General features: G+C 46.1%; 1 protein-coding gene and 1 long non-coding RNA gene across 2 annotated transcripts in view; both read left to right on the top strand.

The window, feature by feature from the left end:
- LOC112667709 (uncharacterized) overlaps positions 1 to 26,372 on the top strand; it is a 45,818-nt gene extending 19,446 nt beyond the window's left edge. The window contains exon 3 of the long non-coding RNA XR_004807741.2: positions 26,335 to 26,372. This is a non-coding gene — a long non-coding RNA (uncharacterized LOC112667709). The remainder of the gene's footprint in view (positions 1 to 26,334) is intronic.
- The window catches only part of SERGEF (secretion regulating guanine nucleotide exchange factor), a 219,351-nt gene that overhangs the window by 170,773 nt on the left and 21,117 nt on the right, over positions 1 to 27,461 (top strand).

Here is a 27,461-nt window from a genome sequence, read left to right as displayed (position 1 = left end):
TAGAAATATCTTGATCTGAGAATCTGAACACACTGCACTCAAGGTGCCTTTTAGATATCCACATGTGGATGTTCCATGCCCAAGGCCATCCACGGTAGGACACAGTGGCCTTGGAATGCCTTTGGGCAGTCTGACCCAGATCCAGCCCCTGTGGGGGTAGGGCTTGTTTTAGACTGGTTAGTCTGAGGCCTCCTCGTTTGCCCCCCAACCCCTCATGGTTCTGTTTCTTTACCAGAATATCAGAATACCAGGATATCCTGAAAAAGAACATGTGAGAAAATTCAGCCTACGAAGTCTGACCCATGAACGGTCTGAGGGGAATCTGCTTCTTCAGGGAAAGCAGTTCAGATATTGATGCATGTCGTTCGAGGTGCTTTTTTCCCCAAATCTGTGGGTGAGATAGTTGTGTTTGATGTGTGTCCTTGTATTCATTTCTTCATTTATTATTAAAATATTTGCTATTAATATATATCTACGATGTGGCAGGCACAATGCCAAGTCAGAAAGGACCCCTGATTCTTTGGGAAGTGACATCCCCAGGACCCATTTGGCGCTGCTGTTCTTGTGATCATAAAGACACCAGCAGGATGCTGCCCTTTCTCTGAATACTAAATCTCCAGGATGCTGAGCTCTGCTGACTTTTATCAAGGGGGCACGTCCTTGAGTTCAGAGAGTTGGTTTGTCAAGGGCTCCCTCTGCAGCTGCGACTCCCAGGTCTATATCTGGGCCTCCTGTCTTTTTGCAGAGTCTCCCTAGACAGTAACTACATCAATGCCAGTTTTTCACTTTGAATGGAGCTCAGCTGGGCAGTCTGAGCCCCACCGCCCACTGCACACCTGTGCCATGTGTTCTGGTTTTTTGTCTGAGAGCATTGCTTGTCCCTGTGAGGGGAAAGAAGTAACAGAGCAGGCTTCGTGTCCTCCTGTGGAATGGTCAAGGAAGTTCAACCAGCAAGCAGGGCAGGTGTGGGGAGAGGGGAGCAGCAGAGTGACTCACCAAGCCTTGGCACCGCGTGATAGGATTTATGAATCCCAAGTGGAACAGATACGTGCTCTAAGAACATGTTGGCCTGGTGAAAATCTAAACTCATGAGCTACATGAGTGATTACCATCGTGAAAGGGAGCATAGGCGTCCTTTTAAAAATCCTCTGGTATATTTAACACACAGTGAAGGAGGGGGACAAACTATGCCAAGTCAGGGACTCCGGGAAAGCTGACATTCTCTGTGTCAGTGGAACAAAGAACTTCTTACAACTGGAGTAGATATTAAGCCCCTGTTAGGGGAGATGTTCCTGCAGAGGGTTGACCATGTGTCCAGTGGGACAGAGAAACTGCTTCCCAGGGTAGGATGGTGACCTGAGAATTGCATCTCTTAAGATCCTCTGATTCCTATCTTTGCCTTTCATCTTGATCTTCAGGGACTTGAAGGATCCTTGAAGTCAGAAGCACCTTGGCTAAATCCCAGCTCCACCTCTTCTAGCTGTGTGATTAGGGTGCGTTGCTCTCTGCACCTCCTTCTTACAGTCTTCCAAACCAGGTTCATAATATCCTGCAGAGTTGTGTATGTACCAGGGTCAGATTAATTAAGCTTAGCAGCCAGCACCCCAGGATGTAAGAATGGGAGGATCCTGGGGTGCCTCCAGTCAGCTGTCAACTCTGTGGTATGTGTGTGGCCTGGATCTGCATGGCTCCCCAGAGCATGTATGCAGGCCATGTGTCAGCTCGCTGCAGCCAGGGGTGGGCAGGGACACACTGAGCTGGTTCTGCCTGAGGAGACACTGCTCAGCAAGCAGCCCACCCAGCTTCAGTTTCCCCAAAGAACTCAGTCTTCCTTACAGAAGATCCTTCCAGGTGCCAAAGGTAGCACATTGCTTGCAATTCGACCCCCTTAAGAATTCTGGTTATGCCCCTTTTTCATGCCATCTGTCTCCTTAAGCTGATTTTTTGAGGAGTTATTTTCCTAATGTATTGGATAAAATTCTGGTGGTGTCTTGGGAAGCTCACACTGTTTTCGTTTTCCAGGAGAACATTAACAATCTATAGACTAGCCTTTGAATGATGCCAGCACAGTCACTGTAAACTCAAGGCCATTTGCTGCATGCAAAATCCTTGGTACCCAGGTATGGCTCTGGCTTCATATGTCACCGTGTAACACACTTGAATCATGCCAACCTGAAGATACTTGTCCCCATTTGGGGTGCTTATCACAGATATCATGGTTCCCAACTGCACACACAAGGCAGTTACAGTCATTGGTTATTTATTCCTCTGGCCTCCCTGCAGGCTCTATAGGGCGAAGCTCTTGGGCCCTTTATTCAGATGAAGAGAGCATGGCTCTTGCTGGGTACAATAGTTTGTCTGAGGTCACACAGCTAATTATTGGCAAAGCTGTGTTTCAAATCCTGGTCTTCTCTAGAGCAGCCTGATGGTGAAAACACCATTCAGCATTCGCATCTCACCTAGGATGTTCGTGAGCCCTGTGACCTTGAACAAGCTAGTGATTAATATTATAAGTGGTTATTAATAGTAACAGTAAAATTTACAAAGCACCTGGCTCAGGTGTGCAGGAGACCATGTTTCCCTGCTTTCTCATACCCATTTTTCCAAGAAGCATCCTGAAATTCAGAGAGCTAAAGCAACTTGTGCAGGCCTCAGTTTCTTTATAATGAGAATATTGCTACCTCCCTGGGAGGGTGATTACAAGGCCTGGATGAGGTCATGTGGATGCACTGCCTAGCACAGAGCCTGCAGTGGAGGGGGTGCTCATGCAGTGCTTCTTTGCCTTCTCTAGTTCCCCCTCTGAGTCCTAATCCTGTGGTCTTTCCGCTGCATCCCATATAATACATTTAGAAGCTGAGGTCATGCTGAAGTCTTCTCCCTAGCTTTCTTCATCACACCCCGCCAATTCCCCAGAGGCCACTTCCAGCCTCTGATCTGAGTTCCCTGTCAGATACCGCCTGTTTAGTCTTTTGCCAGCTCAGGAAACACCATCCTTCCCTGGCATGCTGCACTGCACCCCTGACATTTATTCCAGGGCTGTGTTCTGGAACGCTAAAGCCTATTCTGGCCTCTCCCGCTGCAGGGCTCTCCCCTTTCCTGACTTTGTCTAAGGCAAATACAAGTTGTTTTCCTTATTTTGGCATCCTGCCTGGATCTTTCAGGTTGTTATGCTGTGTTTCACGAGGGGCCACACATGGGAGTGACCTAGAATCCAGGTCTCCTGACTTCTAGCATCATGATCTGCAGCTTATCATAATTTAATGTTTAAGAAGAGTATGCAGTAGTCAGGGGAAAAAGTAGGAGCCCTGTCTTTGGGGATCCTCAGAAGTATATTCATTTGGCTTTCAGTAAAAATTTATTTATGCAGCACCTTCTCCTTTTTTTTCTTTTTTTTTTTAAGATTTTACTTATTTATTTGAGAGAGAGAAAGAGACAGAGAGAGAGAGAGAGAGAGAGCAGGTGGGGGGAGGAACAGAAAGAGGGTCAAGCAGACTCTGCGCTAGCACAGAGCCTGATGTAGGGCTCTATCTCACCACCCTGAGATCATGACCTGAGCTGAAATCAAGAGTCAGATGCTTAACTGACTGAGCCACTCCAGGCTCCAGCCCCTCAGCACCTGCTTTCTGCCAGACCCTGTGTTAGTAGCTATGGCAGTGAAGGAGGCAGGTCTTTCATGGAGCTCACATTGTAGTGTGAGAGGTCAATAACAAAAGCATAAAGAACTAAGTTAGTAAGATGATTTTAGATTTTAAGTATCATAAAAGAAATAAATAGAGCTCTGGGATGGAGAGTAACTGGAAGATAATTTTATGCGTTTTGGATAGAATGGTCAAGGAAGGACCCTTTGAGGAAGTGACTCTTGAGCTAAGCTCTCAAATGAAAAGCCAGGGCAAGAGCATTCCAGGCTAAGGGAGCCATGAGAACAAAGACCCAATGTTGGAAAGGGCTTGGCCATTCAAGGAGTAAAATGGAGATCAGGATGGCTGGGAGGAGTGTACCAGAGGGAGGAGCCGTAAGATCAGAGAGCATAAGCCGGATCATGTTGGGCCTTGGAGGGCACAGAAGAGTTTGGATTTTTTTTTTTTTCTCCTAGAATTAGTGGGAAGCCACTGAAAGGCTTTAAGCAGGGAGTGGTGTGACCTTAAGTAAAACTGAGGTGCCTAAGTGGAGAGTGGGTTATAAAATGTAAACAGGGAAGCAGAGACACGGATTAAGAGGCTGTTATAATAGCCCAGAGAGTGACAGTGGCCTAGACGGGGTTATGATGGGAGAGACCGGCAGGTAAATATGTGATTATGTTGAAGTGAGGGTAACAGGGTTTGACAAAGGATTAGATGAAATAATCCATTCTGCTTAATCTACTTAGTACCCAATTAGTGTAGATCAAAGTGATACCTAGTTTCAGTTCCTAAACCTGGAGCAGGGGGAGGACGTCTTGACAGGTGACAGACCTGACTGTCAGGGTGCACCTCTACAAGTTTGACTCTATGTAGGGGCTAGTTCTTGCATCTCAGAAAGAAGCCTTAGAGAAGTGAAAAAGAGAGATATTTTCAAAGAATTCATTCATTCATGAGTCCTGTAGGAAGTGCCTTATCTGTGTAGTTGGTGTTCTACTTTTGACAAACAAAATAGGGCTCTGTTCTTTAGGGCCTCCCCTCTTTGGGGAAGTAGACATATAAATAAATAAATCTCAGTCTGTATAGTGGCAAAAGGACAAACAAGGAGGTGTAGGAACACGAAGGAGAGAGCTAGCTTTTCATGTGATAAATAAAGGAGGGCTTCACAAAGCCTATACTTTATATTTCAGTAAAAATTTGTAGTTAAAATAATACAACTAATGGCCAGGAACAACTCAGTTTATGAACATTAATATCTATTTGTTCTCTACTGGAAAATGGGGGTAGGGGTGGCAAGAAGAGAGGACCTTCCAGAAAAAAAGGAATAGCATTTGGAAAGGCCCAGAATCCTGAAGGAGTGAGGTGTATTCAAGAAATAGAAAATACCTCCGGAGCGCCTGGGTAGCTCAGTGACTGAGCATCGAGTCGTGATCTCGGAGTCCTGGGATTGAGTCCTGCATCAGGCTCCTCGCAGGGAACGTCCTTCTCCCTCTGCCTAGGTCTCTGCCTCTCCCTATGTACCTCTCATGAATAAATAAAATAAAATCTTTAAAAAAAAAAGAAAAAACACTTCAGCATGGCTGGGGTATAGGGTGTGTGGGGTGGAGATACAGGCTGGTTTGTAAGGTTGTTGACTGCACTGTGAAGCACTTTATGTGCCACATTGACAGTGTTGGACTTAATCCTTTAGGCGCCTGGAGACCAACAGAGATTTTAAAGCCAGGGTCTAGTTGGTAGAAAGCAAATAGCTCCCCCATAGACCGACAATCAATCAAATCCCCATTTCCTACTGCGTCTGGATGCAGCCTCAGAAACGTTCTCAACATAGCACACCAGGCAGTCACTTCCAGTCAGCCAGAAGTGGCAGAGGATGGGGCCTTTTCTCCATTCCCCAAAGAAGACGAGTTTGTGTATGAGTTTAAAGAGGGAAGTGTTGAGGACCCAAAACTACCTTGTACAGTTGTCTCATCAGCACAAGCATAAGTTGCCTACATTGTGTAAGGCATGGTGGAGAACAGTGAAGTGAGAAATAACAATCTAGTCTGAAGGAAGATTTGTCTGAGTGTGGCCATGGTTGTATGAATTCCAAGGAGATAGTGCTAAGGCAGAAAGTACTAGACTTTCAAGGAATTCCAGTCCGCTAGCCCTTGAATGGGTGCCCTTGACTTGTAGGGAAGTGCTCCAGTAAATGCAAGGCTTTCTTGTCCAATAGACATTGGTCCTTTCCCTGGAAGCTCTCTCAAAGAGGCCATGTTGTTCCTTTGAAGAAAGTTAAATGTCCTGGGCCGGGGAACCAAGACGTGACCAGCAGCCTGAGAACCCAGTCATGGCTTTGATTGTCTATGCCAGTTCCACATCCCTGGCACCTAGCATAAGACATGTGGAAGAGCAGGGCAAAGAAAACCGACAAACCAGGCAACCAAACATGGGTTCTAAGCCCCGCTCTTGCACCTCACTTCTCTCAGCCTTGTCATGACTTGGTTGGTCTCCACAGCCCTTCATTGTGCTGTCCCTAGGATTCTAGGATGATGCATAGAATGGTTCAGAGCAAGCCAAGTCATCACTCATATTTCTGGTATGCCTCAAGTATAATCAGAATAAAATATCAAAATTAAGCAATACTTTACAGCATCTCAGATATGCCTTCTAAAAACAGAACCTGTGTCTGTCTCTGAGTTGTGAAGAAAATGTATTAGGTTATATTAAACAGCAAGATTGTCCCTTTTGTAGGAAAAAAAATATGAATTAAATCTTGTCTTCCTGACTGGGGATTTTAATTGGGATTTGAGTCAATTTGATCTAAATTTGAGCATCCATCCAGAGAACATTTATTGACATCTGCTATGAGCAGGGCTTTGTGCTATGCATGGGGGAGATAGAATGAACAAGATACAAGATGAACAAGATCCTTCCAGGCAGGAATTGACGGTCTAGACGGAGAGATAAAACATATACATACTTGACTGTGACCTCAGGTGGGCAGAGAATAAGCTGGGACAGGCCAGATCCAGGGCGGGGGGAGGTCAGAAGAAGAAATCCCTTCAAGTACATCATTTAAGCGAGAAGTCTTGCCACACTGCCTGAGTAGGGCTTAGAATTCCCGGAGGCACCATGGTCTTGAGGACATGCTCTGTAGTTGCCTGGAGCTCCCGGTCAGCCTGCCACCACCAAACTGAGCACCTTGGCTTTTTTTTTTTTTTTAAGAAAGATTTTATTTATTTATTCATGAGAGACACAGAGAGAGAGAGGCAGAGACCTAGGCAGAGGGAGAAGCAGGCTCCCTGTGGGGAGCCTGATGTGGGACTTGATCCCAGGACCCTGGAATCACGCCCTGAGCCGAAGGCAGATGCTCAACCACTGAGCCACCAGGCGCTGCACCAGGCGCTGCACCAGTGGCTTTTATGAGCAATGACTACACTGCCTCGCCAAGCTCTGTGGCCCCCTTTTATGGCTCACGCTCTTGGAGTTGATTTCAAGAAAAAGTTGTTGACTTTAATAGGAATTCATAATCTTTTGTAAGACTGGCACCTATCTGCCCATGTGACCCTCTCTGCCTTGGCTGCCACTGGAATTAATGATCCAGCTGCAACGGGAGCATCTGCTTTCTGATATTCACTCAGCAGTTGCTTATCAAAGTATTCACTGTGCAGGGCCCTGTGCTAAGTGGGGTGGCGACTCACAGGCGCTGCCGTCCCATGCGAGCCAGGCCCGAGAAGAGCTATAATGTCAGCTGTAACACCGCTCAGGTTGTGACCCAGAAGGCCCAGTGCAGTACCAGCAGCTACAAGAGAGAGTTTGCTTTTAGGCCGGGACATCGAGGGAAAACCTAAAAGACATCTGTGTGATTTGGACCTTGAGAGCTGTAGGGATCTTCCACATTGAAAGATGTAGTAGGTTTCCAAAATAATGACAAAAGCATTAAGGAAGCAGAAAACTCCAGGCACGTTTGAGAAACTAGGAATACATCACTTTGACTCTAACAAAGGGAGCATAAAGGGGAACAATGCTTTAAAAAAGAGTTGGGAAAAAAAATAAAAAAATAAATAAAATAAATAAAAAAGAGTTGGGGCCTAAGTCAGGTCAGGCTGCTATAATAAGATACCATAGACGTACGGGTGGCTTAACCAAACCTCTATTTCCTATGGTTCTGGAGACTTGAGGTTCAGGATCAGGGTGCCAGCATGGCCAGGTTCTTGTTGAGAGCCTTCCTTCTGGTTCACAGATGGCTATCTTCCTGCCATGTCCTCTCATGGTGGAGAGCAGAAAGAGAGAAAGCAATTTTCTTTTGTGTCTCTTCTTAGAAGGGCACTTAGCCCATCACGGGAGCTCCACTGTCATGACTTAGCCACCTCCCACAGGCCCTACCTGCAAACACCATCACACTGGGGATTAGAGTTTCAACATATGAATTCTGAGAGGACACAAACATTCAGTTCATGGTAGAGCAGATCACAGAGGGCTTCCTTAAATGTTCCAGGGTGAGGCAGTTGTGTATTTAATTCTTAGGCAATAAGATGTCATTAATAGTTTTTATTTTTTTTTATTTTTTTTTTATTATTATTATTTTTATTTTTATGATAGTCACACACAGAGAGAGAGAGGCAAAGACATAGGCAGAGGGAGAAACAGGCTCCATGCACCGGGAGCCCGATGTGGGATTCAATCCCGGATGTCCAGGATCGCGCCCTGGGCCAAAGGCAGGCGCCAAACCGCTGCGCCACCCAGGGATCCCTCATTAATAGTTTTTAATCAGGAATAAAACCCTAGGATTGAAAAGGACTTTGGAGATAAGTCATTATAGCCCTCTGTCTCACACGTAAAGACCAAATCCCAAAAAGGGAAATAAGTAACTGAAGGTCAGACAGCTAGTTAATGATGAAGCTGGATCTGGAGCTGGAGCTAGGGCCAGAACCAGATCTGGGTGTAGTTACGGTGGTCTTTTACACTCCAGGATGAGATCTATGCTCAGGAAATCAATGAGTCTTTCTGGTGGAGATTGAGGGAAAAGGAAGGGTGTCAGGGAGACCCTGGGGAGGCCTTTCTATAAAGTTAAGAAGAAAGATGGCACTTGAGTTCTCTAATCAGGGCCATGGCAGTGGTTGATGAGAAGGGGCTGATGGAAGAGACAAGACAGTGGCCCAGTCAGCAGGGTGTGAATGTGGAAGGGAGACAGTTACTTGTCCTTTCTTTGGTCGCTGTTCTTTACTGGATTGTCCCATTGGGTAAGCTGCCTTGAAGTAAGAGAAGAGGAATACAAATCCAAAATAAATATATCCAACACATTCAGTATTTCCTAAGTTGAGCCTTTTTGTAATTTTTCCTTCCTTTCCTCCTTCCCTCCCTCCCTCTTTCTTTCTCTCCCTTCCTTTCTCTCTCCCTTTCTTTCTCTCTCTCTCCTTTTCTTTCTCTTTCTTTTCTTTTTCTTTCTTTCCCTCCCTCTGTCCCTTCCTTCCTTCCTTCTCTGTTACCTAGAGGGTCTGGTTGTTTTCCAGAACCTAGCCTTCTAGGTCTTACGTCCTCAGAAATGTGATCTATTTCCCAGCCACCACTCTATCTTCACAGTTTTTCACATGGAACATGGGAACTGCCATCATCATCTGAGAGTCTCTGGTTTTAGGTTTCCTGCCTGGCCCTGTGAAGGTGCAATCTGTATGACTTGCCTCCTATCCCATGACTCTAGGTTTGGATCCAAAGCCCTGAAACAACCTCCAACAGAGACTGAGCTCCATAATACACCAGGTACCTGGCCTGAGGAAGGCACTGGGGTGAGCTCTAGTCATCTGGGGGCCTGGCCCCACGTCTGTAGACCCCCTACCTCAGAAACTGGGGAGCATTAAGATGCAGATTCTTAGGCTCTATCTTATACCCACTGAATCAGAACCTCTGGGAGCAGGAGGCCAGGACTCTATTTTTGACAAGTGCCCCAAGTGATTCTTATGAACCTAAAGTTTGAGACTCTGCCTTAGATCACTTAATTTTTTTTTCTGGCCTTCAGTTTCCTTGTTTGAAAATGGGGAAATGATATATTTGATTACTATGAAAATAGAAAAGCACTTTGAAAAAATGATAAAAGCTTTATATATGCATATATGTGCATATATAAACATCTGTGTATGTATATAAAACTAATGTGTGTATATATATAATATAATTATATATATAATTACATATAATTAATAATAAGAATAATATTATATATAATACAATAATGTAATTATGATAATATATAATTATATGATAATATAATATAATAATTATATAATATATATAATTACTATATATATTACTAAGCTGACAATCTTGGGATCAAGAAAGTTTGAGACATTTCTCAAATAAAAATACACTGAAAACTGATAAAAAGGTCTGAGTGTTCACACTTGGAGCATATACATTCACCAAGAGAATGAATATATGAATGAATACCTCCAGGAAACATAAACCCTGTTGCAAGGTCATTCTCTTTCATATTCTCCACCTCATGTATTCAATCAACATCATTCATATGTGCCTAATATGGGTCAGTGCACTGTGCCAGGCTGAGTATATGGAAATAAATAAGACATGGTCCCTGACCTCAGAGGGTTGGAGATCAATATGGAAATGAGTATTCAATTACAGTTCAAGACCAACTCTGGAGGTAGGGTGGGTGGGGTAGAGAGGTAGTCATTAGTGCTTTGGCAACAAGAGCAGGAACCAGCTGTCAGGGTAGGTGTCACCAAGGAAGTATCACCAAGGAGGTGACTCTGGAGCTGTGTCTTGAACATAAGTGTGATTGTTCCAAGAAGGAAAGCCTCTTTCACAGCCCTTTCCACTGGCTTCCCTTTTCCATTCCATCAGATTCTCTCATCAGTTTCCTCCCCACCTCCCCCATCAAACTAAGCTCAGGGACCTGGTGGTCTTGGCAGCTTCCTCCCTTACCTCCCCAAATCTGCCTTTGGTGGTCAAAGCTTTCAATGCCTCTTTTTGTGTGGAGGGGTGCCATTTACATTGTTACCCCCAGAAGTGTTCATCTGAGGTGCTTTAAGTTCTATTGGAGATTTGCTTGTTTGTAAGTTTGCATTTTACATCAGCCAGCTGATGTATAGTGGGTTATTTTTTTTTCGAGGAAGAAGATTGATGACAAGTGGTTTTTGCCAACCCTTGTTATTTTACTAGATAAATAATCAGTATTTGGCTTACCTGTGAAGAATCAAGTATTAATACATAGTCTGAGTTATAGAATGACCTTCTTTGCATTTTAAGGTAGAACAACACTGGATAAAGAATCAGAACTCAAACTGACATAGCCTGTCACATGCTCTGACCATGTATGTCCTTTCTATTAAAACAGTGATCCACAAACTCTCAGCCTTGGCCTTGGTCAGCACTAATTAGAAATGCAGAACCTCAGGCCCTAGTTGAGATCTGCTGGATCAGAATCTGTATTTTTACAAGATTCCCTGCAATTTATCTGCTCATTAAAGTTTAAAAGAGACTATGAAATTAGTGATTTATCCCCATTGATTAAGACACTGAAGTCTAGAGAAGAACTTACCCAAGATCACATAACAAGTAAGAGCCAGAATTCAAGCCCTGGTCCATCTAATTCCAAGCTTAGTGCTCTGTCTGCTGTGCAGGTGAGCTACTTTGTGTCATATTAAAGACCACTTCTTTAGTGGTTACTAGTCATTTAAGAGGGGGGACAATGACACTTTTTCAGGGTGCAAATATATCTTTTTGAAAGTTGCAGGGGATAAGGGGAATCTAAGGAGAGCTCACACACTGAGCTTGGACTTTATACCACGCACTTGGACAAGTCTGCATGACAGGTAGCCTTGTCTCCATTTTACAGATGGCAAGAACTCTTCACATTTCCCTGAGGGTATCCAACCTCTAGGGACTCTTAGCAAGTTGAAGATAATATTTAAAGGTCTGATACTGGGACTTCCTGGGTCAGAGGTCAAGGAGTCAGAAATGTTGTGAGCATTTATTTTCATCCTTGAAGATCCCCCTCCTGTGTGAAGCCAGCTTCTTCCTTGACTAGTCAGGTTTGGTGGCTTCCCACTCTTTCCAAAGTCAGGAATTCAGGCTTCGGTCACTTGGAACTCCTCTTGATTTATGAACAACTCTGTCTCATAGAGTAAAAGAGGTTTTCCCAAAGAGGAAAAAATAGCTTTAAAGAAGGCCTTGAAGAATCAAGATGACAAAATGTATTATTTATAAGGGCCTAAAATAAGTGCCGGATCCTCCACTCAAAGTGAGCAGGCGACAGCCAAGCGCTGTTGTGGAGTGGAGCCCAGTCGACTCCAGCTAAATCCACGTGGTAGGGCTGGTCAACCACGGCTCCACTCAGTATTCCAGGGGTCCTTCTTGGGACATGAATGAGACCCAATTACAAATGAATACAACAGATCAGCTAAATGAGGAGGTTCTTGAAGGAAAAGGGGAGAAAGGCAGTGAGAGTCTGGATTGGCAGGAATGAGCACACACTACACACGTACATGCACACCATTTATAAGATCACATTGAGTTCCTGATTTTATAACCCAAGGATGCAGGTATGTACTGGGAGTAAGGAGACTGAGCAAGACCTAAGTAGATGCAGAATGTTGATCTTGCATCCAGCCCCTGGTTCCAAAATGCGGCATGCAGCTGCTGGTGATGCTGTCCGTGCAGAGTAGGCCCCAGAGCATCCAAGAAACAGCTTATTTGTGCTGCATCACAGATCTTTTATACATAAGACCTGGCTCATCATTCCTGAAGAACTTAACAATTTCTCTGTTTTCTTTTAAGAGAATGTTTACAAGTGCCTCTCTTACAAAGAGCTTTCCTACTTTGGGAAGCAAACTCAGGGCTAGCAAGTCTATATTTTGGCCAGGGGGGAAGAAACGGAGTCAGTGTCAAGGAGTCTCTGATCAACAGTCAGTTTTATGGAAAACCCATTTCCCTGTCTCTGATCCCTTGACTCTGCCATAATACCTTTGTTATCTGGGTGCTTTTGATACTGACTTAGACCTGAGGACCATTTCCCAAACTCATTTGTCTATAGAGGGCAAGATTCAGTGGCTGGAGGGAGGTCACTGAAAAACAGAAGGTGATGCCAGGGGACTTCTGAGGATACCCAAGGCAATCATGAGATGATGTGCTGGCTTCAGAGTGATTACGAGTTTGGTTTTACTGACAGAACAGTGGGCTGGGATTTGAACAGAAGCCGTAGCCTTCAGAACCTCTCACCTGTCTCTACTCCTTCTTCTGCTTCATCTTCTTCCTTCCTCTTCTGAATTTCTCTTCTGGGATGTGGTGACTACCCTAAAGGGACTGGAGGGAAATGCTTTCAGTAGCTTTAGATATATCTGGAGCTTGCCTTGTGTTCTCTGTTGGCTGGTGGCCTCCCTCCCAGTCATGGGAGCTAGCTGTGGTCCTTGGGTCCTGATATAGCCTTCTGGTGTAACATCAAGCTGGTATTTCTGCTGATTCTAATATCAAAGGTCTTCCAGTTTCCTCTTACTAGAATGGTTACCACTGGCATACAGGGCACCTATGGAATAGGGTTGGGTTCACCTACATGCCCTGGAGCCTTCTAAAAGACATCTGACCTTCTTATACCCCACACCTCAATTCAGAATAATAAGATTAAAAGAAATCATGGACATTTTAAAATCCAGGTATCTACTCAGTATTTGAGTGTGAAGCAGCATGGTCTAGAAGGACATGGTAGTTTTGAACCATTTGTTTCACATCCCATCTCTGCTACTTTCTAGTTGTATGATCCTGGGCTGGTCACCTGATCTCTCTAAGCAAGAAATGCCTTGAAGAGCCCTACTGGAGAATAAAGATAATGTGAATAAAGTGCCTAACATATATGATGTGCCTGGTTGGAGTGGGTAATATCATTATTCTGAAAACCAGCGTTTCCAAACTTGTGCCTGAAGAATACCTGAGTTCTTTCATGTGTTTTCCATCATATGTGGGTTTTAGAGCACTCACTACTGTGGTTACTTTATTTGTTATTATTACTATTTCTACTATTACAACCTTCACTGTGGTAAAATTCACATAAAAAAACTTTACATTTTGGGCAGCCCCGGTGGCCCAGCGGTTTAGCACCGCCTTCAGCCCGGGGTGCGATCCTGGAGACCCGGGATCGAGTCCCATGTCAGGCTTCCTGCATGGAACCTGCTTCTCCCTCTGCCTGTGTCTCTGCCTCTCTCTTTGTCTCTGTGTCTGTCATGAATAAATAAATAAAATCTTTAAAAAAACTTAACATTTTAATCATTTTCAGTATACAATTCAGTGGCCTTAAGTACATTGACATTGTGGTGCAGCATCACCACCACCCAGCTCCCGAACTTCATCATCTTCCCATACTGAAACTCTACCCATTAAATGATGACTCCCCATTCCTCCCTTTGCCCAGCCTGGTCACTCTCTTTTTCAGTAGCATGCTCCAAAGTCTTCACTGTTGGCGATTGAAAAGGGGTTGTAAAGGTAGGATCCTTGGTAGGATTTCCTTTGAGTTCTCTGAACTCCTGCTGGGGAGCCTCCGAGTTAAAGGTTTTTGCCATTTGCAGCAAACTTTGAGGATTGCAGATGGTTACAAAATAGATGTCAATACAGCTGCTTTGCATGGGATGGATCTGGAAGAGCCTTCCAAGGACTGGTGCATTTCTCCTAAAAATACCCAAGGATGTGGCTTGGCATAGCTTTGGGGAGAAACCAACAGTTTTTAAATTCTTCAATAGCATCTACCTCCTGGTGAAGACTAAATGAAAGAACTCATGTCGTGTGTATGATACAGTGCCTGGCACAGATAAGACCTGTGCATGTAGGCTGTTGTTACTGTTACTGCACTCTGGCAGAGATATTATGTATTATGTTTTGTATTTAATCCCCACAATAGATAGATATCATCTTCATTTTACTTGAGGAAGCTAAGGCTCTGAGCTGTTAACATCCTCAAAATTACCGAGCTTATAAGTGCCAGAGTAGCAGAAGGGGGATTCAAACCCGTACTCCTCCTCTCATTAGATGCCACCTGTTGTAGTATACAAAGAATGGAGCTCTATGGGTGAGTCCTATTGACTTTATTCTTGATATTTCATCTTTCCGCCTACCCTGGCCTTTCACTGGACTACTCTTCTTGCTACTTCTTCGTAAAGTCAGGCAGCTAATGTCCAAGCTTCAGAGCTTTCTGGATTTACCAGTCCTCAATCTCTGCACCATTTCAAAGTGATCACTCACAGTCTTAATAAGCTCTCTGCTCTAGAAAAAGAAACTGAAACCATGCTGCTTCCAGAAGAATAAAAGACACCAGAGATCACTTTCCCTTTGTTTGGGCACATGGAAAGGCCATCTGCAGGCCAGGAAGAGAGGGTTCAGCAGAAACCACCCCTGAAAGCATGTTGAGTTTGGATTTCTAGCTTCCAGAAATGTGAGAAAATAAATTTCTGTTCTTTAAGCCACCCAATCTGTCGTATTTTGTCATGGCAGCGTGAAGCGACTGATACACTAATGTATGAGAAGTCTGATATTCAGTCCAGGGCTGGTAGCCGTAGGAAGAGCTGTCTCTCTATTTCACTTTCCTTAGTGCAGGCTTGCTTCTTCAAGGTTTTCTCGTGGTCTAATATAGCTGCTGGAGTTCTAGCTGTCACATCCATATTCCAGCAGGAGGCAAGTAGAGGGAAAGCAGACAAAAAGTGGCTCTATTAAGGTACTTTCCCTGAGGTGGTACCCAGCAGTGTCCACCTACAGCCTGTTGGCCAGAACCTAGTTACATGGCCACACCTAACCATAATGAAAGCTTGAAATTAGGGTTTTCGCTGGGGCACGTGGCTTCCCTCAATGAAATGTGGGGAGAATGGATCTTGAGTAGATAACCACTAGTTTCTCCCTCAAGAAGCACGAGCACTCTGGGGAATAAGGAATCTAGAAATGAGCTTCTCAGTCACAAGAACAGTCCTACTTCTCAGAGCCTGTGAACCGCCCCCGGTATCCTAGCAAGATACAATAGGAGATGGCTCCTGTTGTCTGCAGGGTAGCCCGTGCCCCTACTTGGCTGGAGGAAGCTGTGCAGTTTGCTCTCAGCAGCCCTCCCAACCTTTTCTTCCCCGTTCACCAACACCTTGTCTCAAGCCCCATTCCCTGAATATGCCTGCACTCACCTGCCTTCCAGTTCCCTCTACCTGAACTATGCCCTCTGCCCTTTGGCACCCTAATATCTTATCCATCCATTCAGGCCCACCCAAACGCTTCCTCCCAGAAGCACCTGAGGTGATGTAGAATGTTCCCTTTCCTATATTCCTGTGCACTTTGCCTACATGTGTATCCTAATATTCATCATGAGCTGCTTGTAGTTAAGAATTATGTAGAATATTGTCTCTACTTTTGTGTATGTTTGAAAGTTTGTGTAATAGGCTGTTCACATGTGCCTACCCCAAAGGCAGGGATGGCATCATTTCGTTGCCATACTACCAGGGTTTTACAAGTATTTATTTGGCACCTACTAAGCGTCAGGCATTCTTCTTGACCCTAGGATATAGCAATGAGCAAAACTATCCCTGACCTCATAATGCCTGCTAACCTGGAGACATGGGGAGCAGCAGATGTTAGGCAGCAAATTTATAATAAATACATGAAACATTAATAAATGTGTAATTGCAAATTGTGAGAAATACTGTTAAGGAAAAAGCAGGATGCAAAATCAGAGAGGAGTGGTATGTATTTTAGGTGGTATGTCCCATAGACCAGAATTTAAATCCCTTCTCTCCCATATGGAATAATTCCACACAATTAATGTAGATACTCTCCTGTTAAGGAGCTGGAACTTAACTTCCCATTCGCTGAGCATGGGCTCTACTTAGTGACTTGCTTCCAAAGAGTAGAGCCTGGAAGTGCAGGGGACAGGTAGGGGGTTGGAGGGTGGTGGAAGGAAGCAGAACTTTACAGTGAAGAAACCCAGCAAACGTTACCGAGGCCAGATGATCAAGGTTAACAGCATCAGTGATAAACTGTGTGGATATTATGTACCTTGGATATGACACAAGGAGAAGGGCACTTCACCTCTGTGAATCCAGCCTAACCAGGAATAAAACGTCAGAAAAAACAAAACAGAACAAAACAAAAAACAACTGGATGTAGGAGCATCCTACAAAATACCTGGCTAGTACTTCTAACACCATCAAGGCCAGGAAGCACAGGGAAAGTTGGAAGAACTCTAAGGGACCTGAGGAGCCTAAGGAGACACGACAACTAAACCTTATGTGCTGTCCCAGATGGCATCCTGGAGCAGAAGGACGGGTGGGGGAAAACTCAAGAAATCTAAACGGAGTGTAGCATTTAGTGAACAATAGTGGTCCCTTCGTTGTGACAGATCCGCCACAGTAATGTGTTAGTAAGAAGGACCCCCCACCCCCGTTTGGGGAGAGGCATTTGGGAGCTGTACTATCTTTTCAACTCCTCTGTAAAGCTAACGCTGTTCTACAGTTAATACTTGATGAAGCTACGTCCCTGCCCTCCTGCTCCCTGACCATAGGAGTTGGGCGAGTGACTTCACCCCTCTGGGCTCAGTCCAGCAGCAGAATGGGGGTGACTGCACATTCACTGCAGGATTGAGAAGAGGCTTCAGTGCAACAGCGTGTGGCAGCTTTGGCGACAGTGTGCTCAGCGTGCAGGTTCCCCTCCTGCTCCTTCGGCTGCTGGCAGAGGGGCTCTCCAGAGGCTTTCCAGGGGCTGCTGCCCCTGCCGCGCCTTGGTATCAGACTTCCGTGCAGAAAACTTCTCCCTCACCTTTCCTGACAGCTTGCTCGGAGGGACTAAGACTGCATTTTTATTTTCATATTTCACTTGATTTTTTTTTCCCCCTTGAATTTGGTGTTTCTCTTCAGGAATCAGCATATGATTCAAACTGCCAGTTCTAAATTTAGTACTGCCTGCGATACGGAGAATGCATTTAGTGCTGCCTGGGATATGTATTTGGAAATAATGGTTTTATTTATCCACATCCAGTAATTCTGACTGCCTGCTGGGTTCTTTCAGGAAAGAGTTTGTCATCTCCTTTCCTCCTAATGATGAAATGTTGCCTGGTCAGGTCCCAGAGGCCTAGGCCGAGCCAGAGGCTGGTGACTCGAGTCTCTGTTTAATTAAACAATATCATCCCCAGGATTCTGCAGTCATGGGTTCTCTCCAAGGCTTCTGCTTAGAAGGAATTTGGAAGCAAGGTCTAGAAAGGACCTAAGGGCTCTTTGGAGCCTGGAGGCTTATTTCTGGGTACCAGCATGATAAGATTTTCCTCCTTTTCAGAGAATTGCCCCTTCAGGGCTGGACTGTATGAAAGGAGGAGGCAGTCGCATGGGTATGGAGCACGGTACCGGGCTTCGGATGCTGAGGCTGTAGAGGCAAATCACATACAGCCCCTGCCCCCTGAGAGCTAGAGTTCATTCAGTGATTCAAACAAATGTATTGAGTCTCTACCAGGTAGAGACACCATGCCAATCAGTAGGGTTACAGTAGTGACTGTCATCAAAGTTTCAGTCCCCAGAAGCTGGAGTTCTTATACATGTGGTTTGTGTGGCTCCGACATAAAGCGGGAGATAAGGGGTGATGTGTAATAAGTTAGGGAGAGGCAGTGTGTGTTCATTTCCTAGGATGCAGTAATAAAGTACCACAATCCAAGGGGTTTACAACAGAAATACATTCTCACAGTTCTGTCTGAAAAGGCATCAGCAGGGCCATGCTCCCTCTGGAGGCTCTAGGAGAGAATCCATCCTTGCTCCTCTGTCTTTGGGCGGCCACAGGTATTCACCCATTGACTTGTGGCTGCAGGACTCCATTGTCTGCTTCTGTCTTCCCACTGCCTTTTCCTGTGTGTCTGTGTCTCCCATCTTACAAGGACCCTTGTCATTGGATTTAGGGCCCACCTGGATAATCCCAGATGATCTCATCTCAAGGCTCTTAGCTTAGTTACACAGGTCTATCTGCCAAGACTCTAGAGGAGAGAGCATCCTTCCTTCTACCAGCTTCTGATAGCTGCTACCTTTCCTTGACTTGTGGCCACATCACCCTACTCTTTGCCTCCAAGGTCACATTGCCTCCTCGTCTTTTCTCTGTGTCAGGAGTCCCTCTGCCTTTCTCTTAAGAGGACATTTGTGATGGTGCCGAGGTTCATGCAGATAATCCAGGACAATTTTTTCATCTCAAGATCCTTAACTAATTCACATCTGTAAAGACCCTGTTTGGAAAAAGGTTCACAGGTTCTAGGGGGTTAAGATACGAATATATCTTTTGGAGGGCTACTGTGTCACCTCCTACACAGTGCAAAAGTATATAGCCTTTGAATGTTCACCCATTGAGGTTGGTTGAATTCCCCTTTTCCACTCGAGGACATTAAGGTTCAGAGAAATTAAGTGTTTTACCCAAAGACATTCAAAACGGAAGTAGCAGAATCAGGGATGAGACCAGGAGTTGTCTGCCTTTGAAGCCCATTCTTTTCCTCCTGTGGCTCCTGACCAGCTAGATTTTGAGGCATCTGTCCTTTGGTTTAAGACACAAGTGGCCATGGGAAACCACACTTGGCTTTACCAGCATTAAGATCTGGTGGGAGCTAGTCCGAGGCCCCTGGTAGCTGAGAGCAGGCTGCGGTGGAGATGGACGGGAAGTTTGGGGGAGGGCTGGGGTGGGGGCTGAGGGCTGCAGGCTGCTAATGAAGGAAGGGGGTCTAGAACCAGGTGTGGGGCCAGGGTACCTTCTAAATAAGGGAAATAGTCCCTAGAGGAGAGGTGGGCAATGCTTTGCCATCTCCGAGTTTTGTACCATGCCTTCTCCGGTTCTTTGATGCGTGAGGGACTTCTGTGCTCGCCTGCAGCTGAGAATCTGTAGGGAAGGGCTCTGTGGTTTGGGTTGGCCATGCCCCCAGCATTCCCTGAGACCTCTCTGAGTGAGGCCCTGGGAACTCTGAGATGAATACCTTGTGGTCCTTTCACTGGTGGCAGAGTGACAAAGGAGAAAAACATGGAGAGTCAAATCCCGCTCTGCCTCTCTCACTGTGTGACCTCGGTCGGACGAGATATACTTTACCTTTCCAAGCATGTGTTTCCTTATCTGGAAAAAAATAAAGAATTTTTTTGTTTTTGAGATTTAAAGGGGATAAAAATGAGAAGTGTACTGGCACAGCCCAGAATATAGTAGAGTCCATAAATGTTACTTCCATTGCATCAAAAAAGCTCACTTCTGGGCCAGAGCAGTGGTTCACAAACTGTAAGCTCTGGCACTTAGAATCTAGAGAATAGAATAACATCCCCAAATAGCTATATATACCTATAAGCAGCATTGTTTCATATATATAATATATATATTATATATATATAATATATATATATATTTGTGTGGTATTGTGCTGTTTTTTTTATTGTGTTTTCAATGGAGAAATCCTCTGTTTACAAAATAGCTCTTGAAAAATACAAGTACAGATACTATAAAACAAAGCAAACTCCAGTCATGAGACACTACATACATCATGCGAAAGGGATCATTATATATATATATATATATAGGGAGAGAGAGAGAGAGACAGAAAGAGAGAGAGATGCTATCATATTGACTCAGATACAGTTACATTTAAAAGCTTTACTGAATTCATAGTAACTTTTTATTATTACATGTTGCTTTGATCAGTGTGCATGGAAAGGTTCTGAAGTTCTCTGATATGGAAAAGGAGTCTTCATACTCAAATATGTTGGCCAGCACTGCAGTAGCATGGGAGACAGAGGTATAAACTGACCAATCAGATGGCGCATGAGCATTGCTCTTACAGAGCGAAGTCTGGGTTCTACAGAAGCACAGAGGAAAGCTAGACAAGCTGCCTGGAGAGATCTGGGGAGGAGGAGGGGATATTTAGGCTAGGCCTTCGAAGATGAGTCGGAGTTTGCCTCATTTGGGGAGCAAGCTCTGCAGGCAGGGAGAAGAGCAGGTTAAAAGGCACAAAGTCCGGGTGCTGAGGACTGAGGTTTGGGGGAGAGAAGGGGAAAGGCCAGACAAGGAGGTGGGAGCTGGGTCAGGGCCAGGCCTGAACGCTGTGCTAGGGGAAGATCACCATAGGCAGGGGAACCACAGGAGGGTTTGCACAGTGTTAGATTGGCCTTCTAGAAAGATCACTGCCCTGATGGGAAGTGGAGCTCAGGATGCCTGTGAGTAGGAGGGATGTTGGGGAGAAGGCGCGGAGCTCACAGCAGAGTGGGAAAGCACAACGTTTCAGAGCGTGCAGCCTGGGCCTAAATCTTCGCCCTGCCCCCTGTCAGCTGAGTGATCCAAGTACTTGTCTCCCTGTCCCTCAGTCTCCTTTCCGTACGGTGGACATAATGTGTCTGCCTCAGAGGACTCTTGGGAGGATTAAATGAGCAAATGCACTTCATGGGATAGTCGGTCTTAAAAAGGAAGGCCACTCAGACGCACGCCACAACATGGATGTACCTCGAGGGCATCATGCTCAGCGACAGAAGCCAGTCACCAAGGGCAAACGCTGTGTGACTCCACTCACAGCAGCTACTGAGAGTAGTCACACTCAGAGAGATAGAAAGTAGAAGAGCAGGTGGCAGGGGCTCAGGAGGGGGAGAAATAGGAAGCTACTATCTCACAGGTATAGAGTTTCATTATGTGAAGACGCAAAGATGCGGTGACAGTTGCACACAGTGTGAGTGTAGCTCACACCACTGAGCTGTGTGCACCTAAACATGGTTAAAAGCACAAACTTTATGTCAGGTATGTCTTAGTACAATTTTTTTAAAAAGAAAAGTTAAAAATGCATTTCAAATGATGTTAGTATTATTGTGCTAGGTAAGTGATGATGAGGGTCGGCAAAAATGAGGATGGAGAAGAGGAAATATCATCTCCATCTTTTCAGGCAGATCCCACAGGGCTGGGTGACCCGGAGCTATGGGTATAAAGCTGAAGCACAGCAGCTACCAGGACTCCACAGAGCCAGGGCCAGGCCACACACCTCCATCAGAGCCTCTCTGAGGACCCATGAATTTCTGCGGCTTGTCCTGCAGGGGCAGAGGGCCAGAGCCAGCTGGTGCTGAGTCACCCCCTGGGCCTGGTGCTGCCAAAGGCCCATCCCTGTACCCATCTCCCAGACGACAGCAGCTGCCACGTCCCAGGCTTGGGTGCTCAGGGCTCTGCGAAGGAATAGCCTCTGTCCCCCAGAATCATACCACAGCAATCTTACCACGATGGCCTTCCTCCCTCCCGTGGGATCTGAAAGCCTAGGGAACGATCCCACCAGAAACCTGAGAGAAGAGGCTGAAGGGCGCCTCCCATTGATCATTCCAGTTCAAGCATGGCATTTCCATGCCTATGTTTTATGGAAACCTCACAGAAACCAAGATGGGGAGGTTTGTGCCACCTCAGCCCAGCCCCGTAGGAGAGGGCCAAGCTGACAGCGAAAGGCCTGAGGTGTCCCCACAGTGGAATTGGGGAGCCTTTTGGGCCTTTTTAGAAGAGGCAGTTGGTGTGGCCGTGAAGCTTCCAGGCTTCAGCCATGCCACTAACTGCTTATGTGACAGTGAACAAACTAACCTTTCTGAGTTTCAGTTTCCTTGATGGGAAAGGGGAGATAGCTATCTCATGGGATTTCTGTGAAATATAATTGAGATACCTACATAGAGCATGGTACATTATAAGTGCTTAATAAACATGTTTTCTTTCTGTGCTGTAAAATTTCATACTTTTTTTTTCTCATAACCACCCTGAAAGGAAGAATTTCTTTGTTTGCTTTTTTTTTTGTTGTTTTATAGGTAAGGAAATTAGAACTCTTAGAGATTAAGAAACTTGGCCTAAATCCCCACAGGTAGTGGATGGTAGCTCTGGATCCCTCTAAGCCTTTGTCCTTCCACTGGGAGGCTGTGCTTCCTGTGTCTCACTGAGTCCTGGACACAGATTTCACACATGAGACCACTTCTAGAGCAGTACTTGGGTAGAGTGGACACCCAGAAAGCTATAACCATACAGTGTTCAGATACAATAATGGGAAAGTGTGTGCCTGGTCACAGGAGTATGGCTCTCCTAGGCCTTCTTTCCATCTAAAAGAAGGAGAAAAATAAATACACACACACACACACACACACCCCTAATTTGCTTCTACCTGGAGTACTGGCTGATGGTGATCATAAGCTGTAGCAGCTACTATAAACATGCAGGTAACTCTTTTTTGGCGGGGAGGAAGAGGTGCACAGCAACACCAGCAGCAGGAGAGAGGGACCCCTGGTCTTTCAGTAGACACAGAAGACAATGCACCTGTCCTGACAGGCTTCTTGAGGAAAAGGAGTACTTTTCCTGGTCCTTGAAGGACCACCTTTTGGTGTATAATGGGTAAGGCCATTTCTCTATTTGAGATTTCATCTGAGTGATGATATCATTTTCTTGTCACCACATTCCAGGCCATTATCGGAGGAGGAAGTAGAACCCCCACCCAGACCCGAGCTCAGAAATGAAAGGATTGGCCTAGGCAGAAGGCAGGGTTGATGTTGGATCTCCTGACTTGGATAACAAGTGCAGCAAAGCTCTGTAGGACAGATTTCCCAACCAGGGAATGAAGACCATGAGGCGCCGACGGTGCATAGCCAGGCATAGGCTGCTGGCAGGCGCCAGTCTTTGGACCACCCAGTCACCTCCCCCTTCAGCCAGTGTGTCAAGCATTGTCATATCTCACATGTGCCTTAACATGTCAGGAAGTACTGCTCTGGGAGGCTGTGCCTTTGAGAGAATAAGCAAGATAGTGACCAAGGGGATACTGCTGCTGGAAATTCAAAGGACAGGAAGCAAAAGCTGCTGCAGATGTATGTCCCAGCCCCTTGGAGAGAGACAGGAGATGTTAGAGTCAGAAACCTCATCTTGGCAGCCCTGCCTGCCTGCCTGGAGATATGTTTTGGATACTGGGATTCTTTCTTTTTAGTGCCCCTAGCATTTAGTAAACTTCCATGTGCAAATCCTGCCCTACCTCTGCTGCATTAATGGGAAAGAGGTTCCTCCATCCTTGGGCTAAGGTTGTTCAGAGGAAGAATTCTCCTGCTTCCCGGAGACCGTGGTGAGAGGCCAAGACAGCCTGAGGAAGCAGAAGAAAGGCTGCTTGAGAACACAGTCTACCTGCTTCCCACCAGGAGCCAAATGGAAATAGTCTCCAGCCTGGACTTGCCTTCGGGAGGAAGTCCACTCGCGGATTAACAAAAATCCGTGTCTTCCCCAACACTCAGAGCTCAGGCTGAGAAGCCGTAAGACACTCAGGTATTTGTGCAGATCCAAATCCCAAATCAGATACAGATCCCAGGGAAGAATGGAGATCCTAAAAACCATGTTTTGCAAAAGCAGGTTGTCTTGCTTGAATGAGCAAACCTATTCATACCCCCAGTCCTTGTTGGCACTAACTGCATCCCCGTGGAGAAGGAGAGCTCAGCAATCAGCAAGACTGTTGGCGAGGAATTCCTGTCCCAGCATTCTTCAGAGAAATTCTACTTCCTCAAACCCTGTGAGAAATTGGTAAAGCATAAGCTTTGGGGTCTCCGTTACCAAGTGACTCAACTCTCTGAACCTCAGTTCCTTATCTGTAGGCAAACATCAAAATAGCAAAACCTACCTCTCAGGTCTTTTGGAGGATTACATGAAGTAAGCTAGATGAAAACACCCGGTCTCATGTGTCGTCATGTATTAGTTAAGGTTCTCCAAAAAACCCCAGAACCAACAGGATCTATCGGTCGACCGATCTATCTAGATTTATTTTAAAGAATTGTCTCATATGGTCGTGGGGGCTGCCAAGTCTGAAATCCTTGGGATAAGCCAGCAGGCTGGAGATTAAGTGAGAGTTGATGTTGCAGTGCTGAATCCAAAGGCTAGAAACTCAGGCAGGATTTCTCTGTTGCAACCTTGAGGCAAGATTCCTTCTTCAGTTAACAGCCTTTGCTCTTAAGGCCTTCAGCTGATTGGATGAGGCCCACCACAATTGATTGTAAATGTTAATCACATCTCAAAAAAAAAAAAAAAAAAAAAAAAAAAAACCTTTACAGCAACATCTAGCATCTAGACTGGTGTCCAGAAACAACTGGTCGCCAAAAGCTGGCCAGGGTGGCACAGAGTTAACTATTAGACCACAAAAAGGCTAGGGTTCTCAACAGACATTCCCTTGCCTCTCTTTCTTCTTTTCAAAGTCACTGCTGAGGTCTGAAGAGGCTTCACTCAGTGACATCTCTGGTGTGTGGGCCTGGAAACTATTAGAATCTGGGCAGTGAGACCTGTGTGTCCCTCCTGTCGCTCTGAGATCTGTTTCTGCTGACTTCACACCCTAGGGAATCAGTGTCCCTACTCCTGAGTCAAGCCCTGGAGGAGGCTTTGTGGTTTTCCGTTGAAGTCTGCATTCGGAGCCATACCAGTTTCCCTCTGTGTTCTGTCCAGGTTGTTTCTGATCCGCTTCTCCAGTACCTGCAGTGTGGCGTTCATTATTTTTGTTTCTGGGGTTGGATCAGAAGACCGGGGCAAGACGGTTTGACCCTCCTGGGCAGCCTTTCTGGCGCAGGGCTAGCTAGCAGTGACTAGGAGACTGCAAGGAAACACTTGGTGGGCGAGTAAGAGTTAACTCCCTGCCTAGAATGTTTCAGGTGGCATCATGCCTGGAAGGAGAGAGCTGGACTCCGTTCCATCACAGAGATTTATACTCCGCAGGTGATCCAAAGTGCTTCTCCGTTTAATGGAATGTGGAATTGCTTTTGCCAAAGAATCCCTGGATGGGTCCTCTATGGCAGCATAAGGTTAGGGAAAAGGCGCTGGACCCGGACTTAGGCCTGGACCCGGCTTTGCCCCTACCTCCCCTTGTGATTGTGGACAAGTCGCTTCCTGAATTTAGGCCTCAGCTTCCACTTTCACAAAATTCTGGAAACAACACTCCATTTCTACCTTAGCTTTGCACAGGTACCACCTTACAGCTTTTATTTTATTTAAGATTTTATTTGTTTTAGAGAGTGTGTGTGAGAGCAGGGACAGAGGGAGAGGGAGAAAATTTTAAGCAGACTGCACTGACTGTGGGGTCTGATGTGGGGCTCAACCTCAGGACCCTGAGATCATGACCTGAGCCTAAACCAAGAGTCGGACACTTAAAGCCACTGAGCCACCCAGGTGCCCCTACCTTGTAGCTTTTAGTGCACCTCCACAATTAGTCATCTCTGTTCCTCATACCACCCTTATGAGGTGGGCAGGATATAGGTATGGAAATGGACTGTTCCCATCCTCCAGACAAGGTCCAAAGAGATTAAATGACTTGCCTAAGCCCACACAGACGGGAGATGATCTAGGAGAATTGAACCCAGCTTGTTTGGGGGCATCCTTCTGAATATGGCCACGTCTGTAGAACTGTAAAGAAGGGCGCACACGGAGCAGCCAGCCAGTGAGGGGGACCCAGTGGGAAGGGCAGCAGCCCCAGAGCGGGGTGATACTGCTCCCAAAGCACCCAAGGGTTTGGAGGCACAAGCTAGTCTCCGCGGACTCCCATAGACTGAAGGAGGGTTAGTCTCCTGCTACTCAAATTAAAATGTTTTCTTGTGCTATTGATTCAATTCCGAAAACATTTATTGAAGCTTTATCACAGACCAGGCGCTCTACTGGGAGGGGGGCGCAGAGTAAGTAAGCAGAAGTATAATGCAAAGTCGACCGTCGACTTCTGCAAGCAGAAGTATAATGAAAAGTTTTATATTTGAAATGCAAACAGAGGGCTTTGGATCCGCACTGGAAGGTGTGTGCGATTGAGTCATCCCGGGGAGATGAAGGCAAATACAGCTGAGCCCTGAAGGATGAAGCCGGATTTGGCCATCAGGAGACAGAAGGAGGAAAGGGGTCGCTGCCCTGCCCTTCCTTGGTCGGTGGCGCCCGCTGCAGCCACCCCTGCGGCCGTGCGACGGGAAGCCAGCTGCCACAGCCTGCTCGCCCTAGGACCTGGCCAGCCCCAGCCTGGCCCCTGAGGAGCCTCTGCCCTTGCTCAGGTTTGATGCAGTGCCTGAAGCAGACAGTGCAGAGCAAGAGGGATGGTGCAGCTCTCGGCAGAGTGCACAGTGGGAGGGGAGGCAGGGCCCCCCCCTGGCAGGGGGATGGGCGGCTGGGAAGGAGGTGCCTTTTTTAGTGATTGGGCCTACCCCTTCCAAGGGCCTGGGAGGCTGAGCTGTTGCTGTGCATGTGTGATGTTAGACTCAGAGTGTTTTGTGTCTTTATTTTAAAACTGGCTTCTCAGTCTCCTGTGCAATTTTCTGTCATCTCGTTGCCATGGAGAAGTCGGCTGGGGCTGGAAGCTCCTGTCCCTCTCTGTGTCAGCATTTTGGGACCTGCCAGTTGCCTCCCGCCCTCTACAGATGGAGGGGGGTGCAGGACCCCACTTGGGGGTTGGACCCTCTCTCTGCCGGGAGTGGTGCTGCATCTCGATTCCCCTTGGGGTAGGAGTTTCATTCATCTGCGTCCTGACTCAGCAGCTCTGTAGTGACTGTCCCTGCGGGCCAGGCCCAAAGGTGACTGTGGCCGGGGGCACACACATATTCAGGCACCACTCTGCCAACCAGTTCTTTCGCATCATCCCTTTCTTGTCCTGACCCTCAACCTCATTCTTCTGTAGAATTAAAGGACTGTGTTTGCTTCTCCTCCAACCTTTATAACTGCTCATTTAGAATCTCCCTGGAAGTTTCTTATGAGTCTCTGTGCTTCTGGATCCCATTTCCTCTCTGTGGCTCCAGCACCTGGCTCAGGATCTCCGGCAAAAGAAGGGCTCCCCCAGGAAGTATCTGTCCAATGGAATCCTTTCTCAGACTCTCTGGGTGTCTGTCTGTCTTGCCTTTCTTCCTCTCTTCCGAG

Source organism: Canis lupus, chromosome 21 (assembly GCF_003254725.2).
Source record: "Canis lupus dingo isolate Sandy chromosome 21, ASM325472v2, whole genome shotgun sequence".
Lineage (NCBI taxonomy): Eukaryota > Metazoa > Chordata > Mammalia > Carnivora > Canidae > Canis > Canis lupus.
Note: the sequence above shows the minus strand (reverse complement) of the source record. Positions and strands in the feature narration are given on the sequence as shown.